The sequence below is a fragment of the Vicugna pacos genome, chromosome 5 (genome assembly GCF_048564905.1).
Source record: "Vicugna pacos chromosome 5, VicPac4, whole genome shotgun sequence".
NCBI classification, from domain to species: Eukaryota; Metazoa; Chordata; class Mammalia; order Artiodactyla; family Camelidae; genus Vicugna; species Vicugna pacos.
Window position 1 is genome coordinate 56,627,475 of NC_132991.1, and position 13,556 is coordinate 56,641,030.

Consider the following 13,556-nt stretch of genomic DNA (forward strand, 5'->3'; position numbering starts at 1 on the left):
AAATACATCCTTAAGAAATTACTGGAAATTCATTCCTCATTTAAATAGGAAATTTATGTAGTGGTTGTTAAGATGACCAAAACAATTTCATGATAACCACAAGTCATGTCATTCACACAAAGTTCATATTAAAAGGGGAAATGATGTTTTGTGGAAGTAATTATAACCGTGACAATACTGATCCTACTGATCATTCAAAGTTCAATTGTTTAAGTTTCATAATTTTAATACCATTATTATTCTAATGAAAAATAATTTCTATTTCACACAGAATATGCACAACTTTACTAGCCAGCTAAATTTTATTTATAATAAATACATAGCTAGAGTACCATTTGGGGAAATTTCAAGTAGATTACTCTGTGAAAAAATAATAGTAAAGTCCGATAAATATCAACACCTCGCTCTTACCAGAAAAAACATTTTAGTAATACACAGTGCAGTTCACTCACTGTTCCCTCAATTTTAGCAATAAAAACTGTAAAATAAAATCTCTTTGATGAAACCATAATATATCAAATGTAGCTTCTTAAAACCCACACAGTCATTATAATAAAGCATGCATTCTCGGAAGCAGAGTTTACTAAATACGAACAGCATAGTCTTTCAGGCACTATTTATGTTTTCTCTTGCATCATACCAAGTTATATTATTATATCAATACAGATTTATGAGCATATTATTAAAATGCAATGAATTTTTAGAACAAAGCAGAAGACCAGAAAATGATTTTTAAAAATATATATTAATGCTTAGTAATAAAAGTAGGAAGTACAATGAAAATGCAAACACCCATTCCTTTATTTATGTCTGAAAAAAAAAGGCTGAAGCACTGACTGGTTTGATCCAGGTATAACTCTAGAAAGGATCATTTATGAAAACTCTGATTCCTTTTAAAGAAGCCAAATTTGAAATCAATGTTATTTAAATGATCAAAAAGTAAATTCACCTTAACAACATAGATTTCCCCTGTAAATCGTAGAATTAAAAAAAAAAAGATACTAAACTTACAGAACAGTTGCCCATGCACTACAAAGAACTTTTTATTCCCTCTAAACCATTTGACACTAAAAGAGCTGAAGCCCTATAGGCCTGGAATACTTTGTGTAGACAAGGAGATTCTTATAAATGACCATGTTACAACCATCAGAATCAGGAAATTCATATTGCTATATTACTGTCATCTAAAAATCATCCTATTCAAGTTTCACCAAATGTCACAATAATGCTTTTTATAGTAAACCCTCCAGCTCAGAATCACAAAGTGATTTTAGCTGTCATGTCTCTTTAACATCTTTTGGTCTCTTGATTCCTGTGACTTTTCCTTGACTCCTTTGATCCTGACACATTTAGAGATTACAAGGCACTACCTTTGTAGAGGATCCCTCTGTTGGTGTTTGTCTGATTGGCCTCATAATTAGATTATTCATCTTGGCAGGAATATTACAAAAGTGATGCTGTGTTCTCATTGCATCTTATCAGTTGATCTTAATTTTTCCTATTATTAATGATTCTGTTTTGATGAGAGCAGACACTTTTGACTTACTCCCAGATTTACAAGGGAAGTTTTCAACATTTCATTCTTATGTATGGTATTTGCTCTAAGATATAGGGACCTACATAATTTGATACCTTCAAAGGATTATGAAATTTTCATTTAATTTACAGCATGCTACACATTTTGTCATGAAAGGATATTGGATTTTCACATATTTATTTTGCATGTATTGAGATCATTGTGTAATTTGTCTCCTCCATTCTGTTGATATGGTAAATAATACTGGGGAATTTTCAAATGCTTAACTGTATTTATATTACTGCAATAATCCCAAAGGTTGGGATCCTCTTTTATTACTGTATTCAGTTTGCTAATTTTCTGTTTCAATTTTTTGTTGTCTATATTTGTCAGAGACATTAGCCTGACTTTTTAAAGATCTCCTTGTCAGGTTTTGATGTCAAGGTAATGCTTGCCTTATATAATATTTGGAAGTTTTCCCTGTTTTTCTTTCCTCTGGGAGAATTTGTATATGATTAGTAGCATACACTTACAAAAACCATATGGCCTGGAATTTTTGTGAGAAGCTTTTACTTACAGATCCAAGTTACCCGAAATCACATTGGACTGTCTTTGCCTGTGTTGAAAAAAACAAGAAAAGAAAAAAAGCAGCTCCTAAGACAAATACTTAGATGAAGGTAATTTAATTAGTAAGGTATCCTATAAAATAGGAGTGAAGAAACTGAGAAAGAGAAAGAGGAAAGTCGATGCAGATTTGCATAATTAAAGTGTTAACTACTCTGAGTACTAGGGGTTGGAACCTGGTAAGTAGGTGTGAAGAATGCACCTCAGAATTGTCTGCCTTAGTCCTAGATAAGTTCAACCAAGTGGAGGTAAGGCAGAGGAGAAGAGTTTAAAACGAACACGTTTTAGATTTTCTACATATCTTGTGTCTGTTTTGCTACAGTACATCAAAAGATCAAACTTAAAGTATTGTTGATTTTCTCTGTTGTGTGTTTATTTGGCATTTCATTAATTTCAGCTCTTATTTTTATTATTATCTCCCTTCCATTTCCTAATGTGCTTAATTTTTGTTTTTCACAGTTTTTGACATAGATCTGATTTTTGACTCTCTTTGTACTCATTCAATAAGCTTTCACAATTTTATTTAATCCTACATTAGTGGTGACCCTTCTGTTTACTGTGTTCCATTTTAACCATCATTCTTTTCAAAATACTTCCTATTTTCCATTATGATTTCCTTGTTGGCTTTTGACTTTTTATCTCAAAGTATATAACAATTTACAATGTTTTGGGTATTTCCTAGTTACGTCTTGTTTCAAAGATTAAGCTTAACACCATTTTGGTAAGATACATACTCTGTATAATTTATTTAACATCTGTTGAGGCCCAACATTTGGTCAATTTTGGTTATCTATTCCAGTGTTTTTGAAGAGTATGCATTCTGCAGTTGCTTGGTGTCATGTTTTACATATGTCAATTAGATCAGTGTGTCTAATTTTGATCCTCAAACCTTTTATATTCTTAATTTCTTTTTGTCTTTTGCTCTCTCAGCTCCAGAAATAAGAAGTATTCAAGTTTTCCAATATGATTGTGGGTTTGCCTCCTCCTTGTAAACTATGTCTGCATTATAGAGTTAAGACTATGTTAGGCACATCAACTTTTAAGACCCTTTTGCCATTATCATATATCCCTTTTTATCATTTTTTTTGGGTCAAAGTCTATTTTTATATGATACTGATATAGCTATATCATCTTTCTTTTGGTTGATATTTGCATGCTTTTTACTTTCAATATTTCTATAGTTTTGTATTTAAGCTGTGTCTATTGTAAGTAGCAAATGATCGAGTTTAAAAAATCTGATTATCTTTGTCTTTTATTTGAAATATTTGGTTCACCTGCATTTACTGTAGTTAATAGTGTATTTGTATTTAAATCTAACACCTTACTATATTTTCCTCTACTATCTTTACTTTTTAACATTTTTAACAATTTTTAATGATTATACAAGAAATTACATGTCATCCCTGATTTGCTCCACTTTAAGATATAAATTGGTGCTTTTATCACTTGACAGACAGAGCAAAGACACTGAAACATTTTACTTCCATTGGTCCTTTCACCTTATTAAAATTATTTTGTGTATTTTAACTTTTAATAATCACTAAGGAGCAGAAATAAGCTATTCCTAGTTTGCTTTACTTGAATTTCTGAATTTGAAAATTGTGATATAATGTTTTTGAGTTTTGTCTTGTTTTGTTTTTTTAATGCAGTAATAGCTAACTGGCACAGTTTTTGATATCAAAAGTGGCATGGTACCATAACAGAAATCTGAAGCACCAGCCACTGAGTTTGAGATTCAGCAACAAGGAGAAGCTGGAAGGGCCTCCAGGAGACATAATAGTGAATGCTGGAAGGTCCTCAAGGAATTTCTTTGTGAACTTGAATGGTGTGGAATTATCATCACTGATAAAATATTTGGGATCATGACAAAAATCTGCATACACTTTGTTCTATTGATGTCTACCAGGACTGTATTAAAATTTCTTTTTTTTAATTGAAGTATAATTGGTTTACAATGTTATGTTAATTTCTGGTGTATAGTATAGTGATTCAGTTGTATATATGTATATATTCTTTTTCATATTCTTTTTCATTATAGTCTATTACAAGATATTGAATACAGTTCCCTGTGTTATACAGTGGGATCTTATTGTTTATCTATTCCATACACAGTAGTTTGTATCTGCAAATCTCAAACTCCCAATTTATCTCCCACTGCCTCTTTCCATAAGTAAGACCATAAGACTATTATCTATGTCTGTGAGTCTGTTTTTGTTTTGTAGGTAAGTTTATTTGTGTCACTTTTTAAGATTCCACATATAAATTATATCATATGGTATTTTTTTCTCTTTCTGGCTTTATACAATATGACAATCTCCAGGTCTATCCATGTTGCTGCAAATGGCATTATTTTATTCTTTTTTATGGCTGAGTAGTATTCCATTGTGTGTATTTATGTATATATGTATATGTATGCATGTATGTGTGTGTATACATATACACATGTGTGTGTGTGTGTATGTATGTGTCTCACAACTTCTTTATCCAGTCATCTGTCGATGGACATTTAGGTTGCTTCCATGTCTTGAAGAAATGGACAAGTTTCTAGAAACATACAATCCACCAAAACCAAGTCAAGAAGAATTGATAATTTGTACAGACCAATCACTATTAGTGAAATAGAATCTGTACTTAAAAAAAAAAAACAAAAACAAAACCTCCCTGCAAGGAAAAGTCTAGGGCCAGATGGCTTCACTGAGGAATTCTATCAAACACACAAAGAAGAACTAATACCAATCCTCTCAAACTCTTCCAAAAGATTGAGGAGGAGGGAACACTCTCAAAGTGTTCATCCTGATACCAAAACCAGACAAACACACTACCAAAAAAAGAAAATTATAGGCCAATATCTTTCATGAACATAGACGCAAAGATTCTTAACAAAATATTAGCAAACTGAATCCAGCAACACATAAGAAAGATTACACACTACCATCAAGTTGGGTTCATCCCAGGGACACAAGGATGGTTCAACATACACATATCAATCAATGTGATACACCACATCAACAAAAGAAGGGACAAAAATTACATAATCATCTCAACAGATGTAGAAAAAGCATTTGATAAAATTCGATATCCATTCATGATAAAAATTCTTACCAAAATGGTTATAGAGGGAACATATCTTGACATAATAAAAGCTATTTATGAAAAACCTATAGCCAACACAATACTCAACAGTGAAAAATTGAAACCATTCCTGCTAAAATATGGAAAAATAACAATTTCATTAATTAACTGATCCACATGAAACCGAATTTATTTTCAGTATCAAATCAGAATGTACATTAGGCCTCCATCAGCATAAAGAAAATATAATCCTAAATTGTCCATTAGCCCTATGGTATAATTTCAAGTTCATCAATAATCTGTTCAAACTCGTAGTTTTTAACATTATATCTTATTCCAATTTCTACTATTTTAATTTTCCTGTAAATAATCGAGGCCATATAATATCATGCAATTAATAAAAATACTGAAAGAGATTACTGAAATAAATGGCCCTTTAAAATCACTTTTATGTATATTACAGACTTTAGCCTTGTGAATTCTTAGAAAATGGAATTCAAAACTCCTCTTAAATTAGATAAACATCTTTAAGCTGTTCTTTTGCAAGCATAATGTGAATTATAATGTGAACTGTGCAGAAAATCAGCTTTTACAGATACTGGTTTCTTTTTAAGAACTAAATGGATGCAGGTATATGCATTAATAAGATAATAAAAATACAGACAGTTGCTACATTGATTCCTCATTGTTTAGAGGACAAGTAGTACCTTGATAAATAAGATAAAAGCAAGCAAAATTATAAAAGCAGTATAATTATTTTTAAAAGAGTGAAGAAAAGTATTGCTTCTAAAGATAAAGGAACTCACAATAATCACAAAATATCTCTCCATCAAAATAATATGCTAATGTGTCTATGAAAAATTTTAGAGGAAAGATGAAGTATTTAGGAATTATGGTTTAAAATTAGTTATCTTCCACTATCTAACAAATTTTATGTTATGCTCTGTTGAATAACTGAATGGTAAGGCAAAATTTTGACCTTTTCCCACTCCTTAAGTTTTTCTTGTTTAGTGACAGTGAAGCAGAAATTTTAATTAAACTAATCAAAAGGCAGTTTGTGATGATGAATTTTGTTTACAGAAAAACTAGTGAAGCTGCACTGGTCAGAAAATGAATCACTGTCCAGAAAAAAATTAGTCAACAGGACAAACTTTTCTGTCAATAATATGCAGAACATCTTTCAATAATTAAAGCTTCCTCCTTCCATTTCAGCAGATTTTTTATTTCTGCCATCTGTTTGGGGTAGACATAATGTTGATGTCTAATGAGCTCATGCAAAGCATTTTCCACATAGATTTCCCTGAGTCATGCAGTGTCTTTAGCTAACAGCTAAGTGGTTCACTGATGTTGCTCAGACACCATGCTACAGGAGCAGTTCTCAGAAAAGAATTTGTTGACTTGTGATAATCATAAGTGCCGTAAGCCAAGTATTCCCATTTCCTCCCACCTCCCCACTTTTCAAGCCTTCAGTAAGACTGCACTCCTGGCTCCTGTATTTGTAAATAGGTTGGTGCCTAGTTTTGGCCAATGACTCATAAGTATTTAATTACTGAAACCAGAACTTGCTATTTACTTGCAAGAGCATGAACTCTTCTCCTTCTCTCGGACACAGAAGCCAACATCATATTGTAAGGGAGCTACTCCATTGTCCTGAGTCTCTGAGTGATTGCAAAAAGCAAGGTCCATGATAGATATAGAACATAAATAAGAAGTAAATCTTTACCATTATTAAGCCTCTCAGATACTTGTTGTTTGCTACTGCAGTAATCCTTAGCCCTAGCCCACATTACGCATGAATTTCAAACTGGGTTTCTATCCCTAAGAGCACAGTACTTTGTTCTGCAAAGACACATTAGCATATTATTCTGATGGAGAGTTATTTTGTGTCAAGAGCTCCAATTTCAGGTGAATTTACTGTCCAAAAATCACCTATATATCTTTTATCACATTCCTTCAGCTTCTTGTTTCCTTGCACCAAGAAAAAGTTAGATTTTGAATAACCAGCTTAGCACAGTCTTGCTTTAAGTGTGGTCTACCTTCAACATCACCACAATTAGTGAGTTTGCTTATTAAAATCCAGATTCTCCTAAACGTCACGGCAGAACTATTAAATCTGAGTTACAAGAGAGTTGAGACTGTACAGAAAACCAGCTTTTAAACAAGTCCTCCAGCTGATTCTGGCATATATCAATGTTTGAGAATCACAGCATGACAGAACATTTTTATACAAAAAATGATGACATTTATTTAAAGCACTAAAGTATCAACCAACTCATGCATAATTTTTAGTATTAAGAGGACTGGTAACTGACAAACTTACAAAATTGGGACAGTAAGCAGATATTTTAGATGCCAAATGGGCTATTGATCTTTTTTCAGAGTCCTGAAAGCTGGGAACAGCTTTTGCATCTAATTTAATTTTTTGTTTACAGATTAGTTGTTAAATTGTGCTTCTTGGTCTTTCTGTATGCAAAGAATTCAAAATGTTGACCATGAAGAGTTACAAAAACATAGTCAGATATGTTGTAGAGTGACTATCCAGATTTTTTTTCACATATGAGTTGTCAAATTTTCAAGACAATCCTATCATTTTCTTTGTATGAGATATATCATCATTCTTGTGAGATACAGCATCACCTTTCATTCTCAGCGGTATTTTAAGGACTACAGTATGATGCATCATTCAAATTGATATTGGTGTACCATACAGCAAAGTCTGAAAAACTATTCTGTTTCTTATAAAAATGCAGTTACAATTTTATTGCAATTGTATTACACATATGCAAACAGAATCTACATTACTGGCACCTTTGACGCCTATTGGTCTCAAAGGCATCATTATCAACTACTATGAGACTGACTACTAGAAATTCATTGGTGGAGAAAACATATGTTTGTGCAGATATATTTTTGAAGTTTGCTCAGAATGATGTGATGGACACAGACATAGTCTACTTATACATGTTATATATTGCCATTCTAAGACATTTTCAAGAGAAGTAATCAATAGCTAAGTGAATCTGTTTAAGTGAATCTGGGGAAAAAATCTTCATCAAGAATAGTGCTTTTATAAATATCCCCCCAAATATCTATCCTTATGAACCTATCATCTATTCTTGCATAACAACATACTAGTTAACACTATTTTTAAAAAATCCTACATAAGTTATCTCACATATTCTTCATGACTCTATGAGATGTGTACTATTTCTGTCCCCATTTTATACATAGGCAAACTGAGGTTCAGAGGCATTAAGCACATTTTCCAATTAGTTTATTTTTTCACTGTTCAACTTGGTTTGTGACTTTTCCCTAGTCAGATCATAAACTGAAAGAAGAATTATGCAATAGTTAGATGATTACTGATGATTTATACTGGCAGTTTTAATGTTATATTAAATACAAAGGTTTCCACACAAGAAAGTTGTACAAATATATCTCAGATAAAAATAAATAAATAAATGTGATCCTAGCCATATATAGATCATATAAGTATGAATTATTTTTTTGATGAGAATTGACTTTTCTTGACATTAAAATACACACACACACACACACACACACACACACACATACATACATACACAAACACACACACAGAGAATTTTGGCATGTGCCAGACAATGTTTTATGTGCTAAACATACATCAGTGAACAAAACAACAGTGTTTCCCTCAAGGATTTTGTATTCTAAAGGGGCAGTGGTCCGTGAAGGCACTAGTAATAAATGTAATTAATAATACTTATTGCATGTTGCAAAATGACAAAACTATGAAAAAGAAGAAAAACAGAGCCGAGTATTCTGAATTAGGAATACTGTGGGTGAATGGTGAGAACTGAAATTTTAAATTAGAGTGCTCCAGAAAATACCACTGACAGTGAACATTGAGCAAAAACCTGAAACAGGCAAGGAGGAATTAGTTCTATGAAAGTATTAACTATTTGGTCTCATCAAAATTAATAAGGTATATTTAAAGATATTTAAGGAGTACATCTATTTCATGAATTCTCATGTGCACTTTCTCCCACAATTTAAACTCTCTAAAACAAGCATACATATTACCAAAGTTTGTGGCTTATAAGATTACAATTCCTAATAGACAAGGGGCTGACATAACTTGGTTGTGTGAAAAATTCTATTGAAACTTTGTGACAAGATTGAAAAAGAGCTATCATGAAACCCTAGATTCTGTAAAATATAGGTATATGAAACCAACTCATGAGTTGATACCATAGCACAGTAGTTCAGTAAAGAAGATTTGGAGGGTTTGAACCAGCTCTGCTATTTATTTGTTGTGTGACTACTACCAAATTCCTTAACTTCTCTGTACCTATTTCCTTATTAGTGAAAAAGAGACATAACGTCTTTAGCACTTATGTCACAAAGTTGTAATGAGGACTACCCTTAAAGGGTTCAAAGCCCTTTAAGTCTCTGGCACATAGTAAATGCTTTACCAGTACTGGCTGTATTTGCTCTCTCCCATAACCCTGAAAAACAAAGATTGAGTCTGTCTTATCTATGTCCTGAAGGATGCAAAATGTTTAATGAAGGTAGTACTTATAGAAATAAAATATTTTATAATTGGAAAACAAATAGCTAGTTGAAAATAAATGAAGGTATTAAAATCACTACAAAATAATGTACCTGAGACAAAATACTAAAGTAAATTAGCCATTAGACTTATTTGACCTGAACACTAACATATTTAAAAAAATTCAACCCAAACTATATAAAGCAATTAAAATAACTCAAAGAGGTTTGTGAATTTCTTTTTCCCTTATTTGTGATTCTAAAAATTCATGAATCTCTTGATCAGTGCTGACAGACATTCCCTTAAGAAGAGGTCTCAATATTTATAATAGGTAATTATATATAGATTAAAAAAAAATTCTATGATAAGAAAAATACTTCCTTTAAAACATGTCTGTTTAATGGACCTCCATATTTCACTTTATGGTATACCTTACATTTATTTACTTGTTTTGTGGAAGAATAGACTCAGATTAATTGAGAAATGGCTTAGTCACATTAAAGGAAATCATATATTCCTATTGAGAAGTCTGTAGACTTCATATAATAATACCATAACATATTACAAAATTATGCCATACTCTGACTAGGATTATAATATTCTATGTATTTCAAATGAATAAAATTTTATAATCTCAAGTGTAGAATAGTTTCTGGAACAAAAAGAACAGTTATTTTAAATCTTATGTGTTAATATCTACCTTTGACTAATGATGAAACTTTATTTCTCTATCATTTAGGGTAGAAATTTCTGAATTGGAGAATAAAACTAAAAGGCAATTAGTAGCAAAAATCAACAGTGAGTGCAAACATTTATAATGCTTTCGCTTTTTCAATGTTTCCAGGAACTGCTGCCAAAATGACTTAAACAATAATGGACAACTGTATTAGTCGGTATAGCTTGCATTATTCCTTAAGTTAATCACAAGGTGCGATTTCTCTGACAACTCAAAATAGAGTAAAAAATAAAATTCTCATAGAGAGGTGTTAGTACTACTTGTAGTGATTTGTGTCTCCTTCCTTACAGTTTTCTCCAAATAAATAGGAGACAGGTAGAATTTTGTTGCCCATATAACGTGCCGTGAATTATATTGATAAAACAATGTGAGTGCTGTCTGTATATTCAGTCTGTCCTAGTTTACGAAAATCTGATTTGAAAATTATCAATTTGCAAATGTAGATATATTTAACATTTGAAAGGATCCATCATAGATTTTCTTTAAGTGAACAATTTTCTCTTTCAACATTTAAATTAGCGCTCCTCACTAATAATTACAAAAAATGAACACTGACCAAAGATGTAGGATGTGCGGATCCAGGTAATGACATCCGTCGGACGTGCAGACCTGACAAACGACGTCAGACGTGCGGCTCTGACAGATGACGTCGGAAGTGCGGCTCTTACAGATGACTTCGGATGTGAGGCGCTGATAGATGACGTCAGACGTGCGGCTCTGACGGACGACGTCAGACGTGAGGATCTGAGAGACGACGTCAGAAGTGCGTCTCTGAAAGATGACGTCAGACGTTGCATCCGTGACGAACAAGTAGGCCGCGAGCGTCCAGGAGGTGACTCGGGGCACGTAAAAATCTGAGAGGCGAGTTGTGGCGGCAAAGCACAGACTCGCTGGCAGACATGCTGTGGACGTCGTGATCTCAGTTTACCTCGCGGCCCCATGTCTGGAATAAGGTGAGGCTACGTTACAGGCTGCAGGAGCCACTGAAAGTTGTGTGAGCCAGAGAGACGGGGAGGCGGGCTGCGAAAGGAAACAAAGAGCTGATTGTAAATGTGGCTCAGAAGACCGGCCACTCTGGAAGCTACTGGTCAATTCAGGTCTTTGAGAGCTGAAGAGGGTTAACGTATAAACCACGGAGGGAGGGAGGGCGGGGAGGGAGAAGTACTATAAACAAAACAAAGGTAAAGAGCACACAGCAACCGGGTGTGGTGGTGCTGTTTAACTGAGATGCAGAGAGCGGAGGAGGAACAGTTTTGAGGGTAAACAGTTTGGATTTGGACATGTTACATTTGACAAGTAGAGGGTGATGTTAAAATAGTTAACAGCTGATATTCTTATAGGAACTTCTCTAAACAGAACAGATACAATTCTGTTTCTAAACAGAACAGATACAATTTCTAAACAGAACAGATACAAAACAGATAATTGATATGTACCAATGCTGGAGGTTTTTTTTTTTCTTTTTTACTGGAAATTATTGCGTTATATTAAGTAAGCAACTATGTGGTATGAGCGAGAACCTCAGGAAAGAGATAAGAACTGAAACAAAAAAGATACATGGGTCATTGAAAGGAAACCATTGGTTTTGTAACGTGGAGGTCCCTGGTGACTTTGACAAGAGTAGTTTCAGTAGTGAAGTGGGGTTTAGGCATTTGGCTGAAGAAGGTAAAGGGGACTGTGGGAGATAAAAATGTAGAGGCGGTCTCTGTAGACAATATGATCAAGCAGAAGAGGTAAGAAGTTCATGGGAGCTGGAGAGAGGAAGGCTCAAAAAAGTGTGTTGACATTTTTTTATGATGGCAGATACTGAGACATATTTGTAGCCTGGTAGGACTGGTCCAGTTTGGAGGGAGAAGCTGATGGTACAATAGCGGAGAGACCAGGGAAGTGCTTTTGAGTAGGCAAGAAGAGGTAAGATGCAGGCACCAGAGAGGAATTGGATTCTGATAGGGGAAGGGACAAATCAGACATTGTACCAAGAGAGAAGGCAGAGGGCAAGGGTGTAGAGGTAGAGAGGCTGAAGATTTGGCGGTGAGAAGCTTAAGAAACTATTGTCTGATTGTTTCCATTTCCTCCATGAAATATGAGTCCAGGCTATAAGCTGAGAATAGGAGAAGAGAAGGGACATGGGAAGCTTGACAAGGGAAGTAGAAGTGTCAAAGCATTATTTTTGAGAATGGAAATGAAGTTTACCTGGGAAGCTTAGTGGTGCAGTTTGGGGTCTGGACGCTTGAATTCATACTGAGACCAGTTAGCAAAGTGTGTTCTTCTCCTGAAGCCACACTCTGCTCTGGGGGCAGGTGCAGGTTAAACGGAGAGTTGGGTTTAAATTGAGTTAGTTTTGCCCAGTGAATGCAGTGGTATGGAGGTGGGGGGCAAGGGAGTTAATGATGCTTGAAAAGCACTGAATTTAAGATGAACCAGAGGGAGTGAGGGCATAGGAGGATGATGGACAGTGAGCTCATGGTAGACTTGATATTTTCACAGGGACAACAAGTCAAATAAATTCTAAACAAAGAGCACTGAATCATGTGAAGTGAATGTTCAGAAAGTAGAATAAGTGCCAACAAGATGTAGGAGATGGAGTATTTATTAAAGATGGCAAGATCACAGGAAATGGGAGTGAAGGTAAAGGTCACTGGAGGGGATAATGTCAAGGAATGAAGACCAAGGAATAGAAAGGGCTGTCCATATTTCACATGTAATATGTTCCAAAGCAGGCAGAGTTCATGTGTGGTATACAGTGGTTATTTGGAGGATGAAAGAAGGACAGTGGCTTGAGGGACATATGGGGAAGCTTCTGAGGGCTGATGATGTTCTGTGTCTTGATACAGGTGCTGATTGCACAAGTGTGTTCACTTTGTGAAAATTCATCAAGGTGTTACCTTATGAGTTGTGTACTTTCCTCTATATTTGTTATAATTCAGTACAAATAAAGCATATAAACAAAAGCAACAAAAATGAACAAAGATTATAAGTCAAGTTGCATCAAAGATGCAGATGACCTTCAATAGAAATTGTTATTTTCTTTCCATGCATTTTTGGATATAAAGTTTGAAAGAATTAATTCAAAAGTT

At 34.0% G+C, this 13,556-nt stretch overlaps 1 protein-coding gene across 3 annotated transcripts in view; it reads right to left on the reverse strand.

The window, feature by feature from the left end:
* The window catches only part of TFPI (tissue factor pathway inhibitor), a 125,249-nt gene extending 114,133 nt beyond the window's left edge, over positions 1-11,116 (reverse strand). For 2 of the 3 annotated variants that reach the window (XR_004189990.2, XM_031678285.2), the window contains exon 1: positions 11,036-11,116. The gene's annotated coding sequence lies outside the window, so the exon portion shown is untranslated. Of the gene's footprint in view, positions 1-2,093; positions 2,133-11,035 lie in introns of all 3 variants that reach the window. The other variant, XM_006209999.4, reaches the window with a different exon arrangement.
* Positions 11,117-13,556: the final 2,440 nt, after the last annotated feature.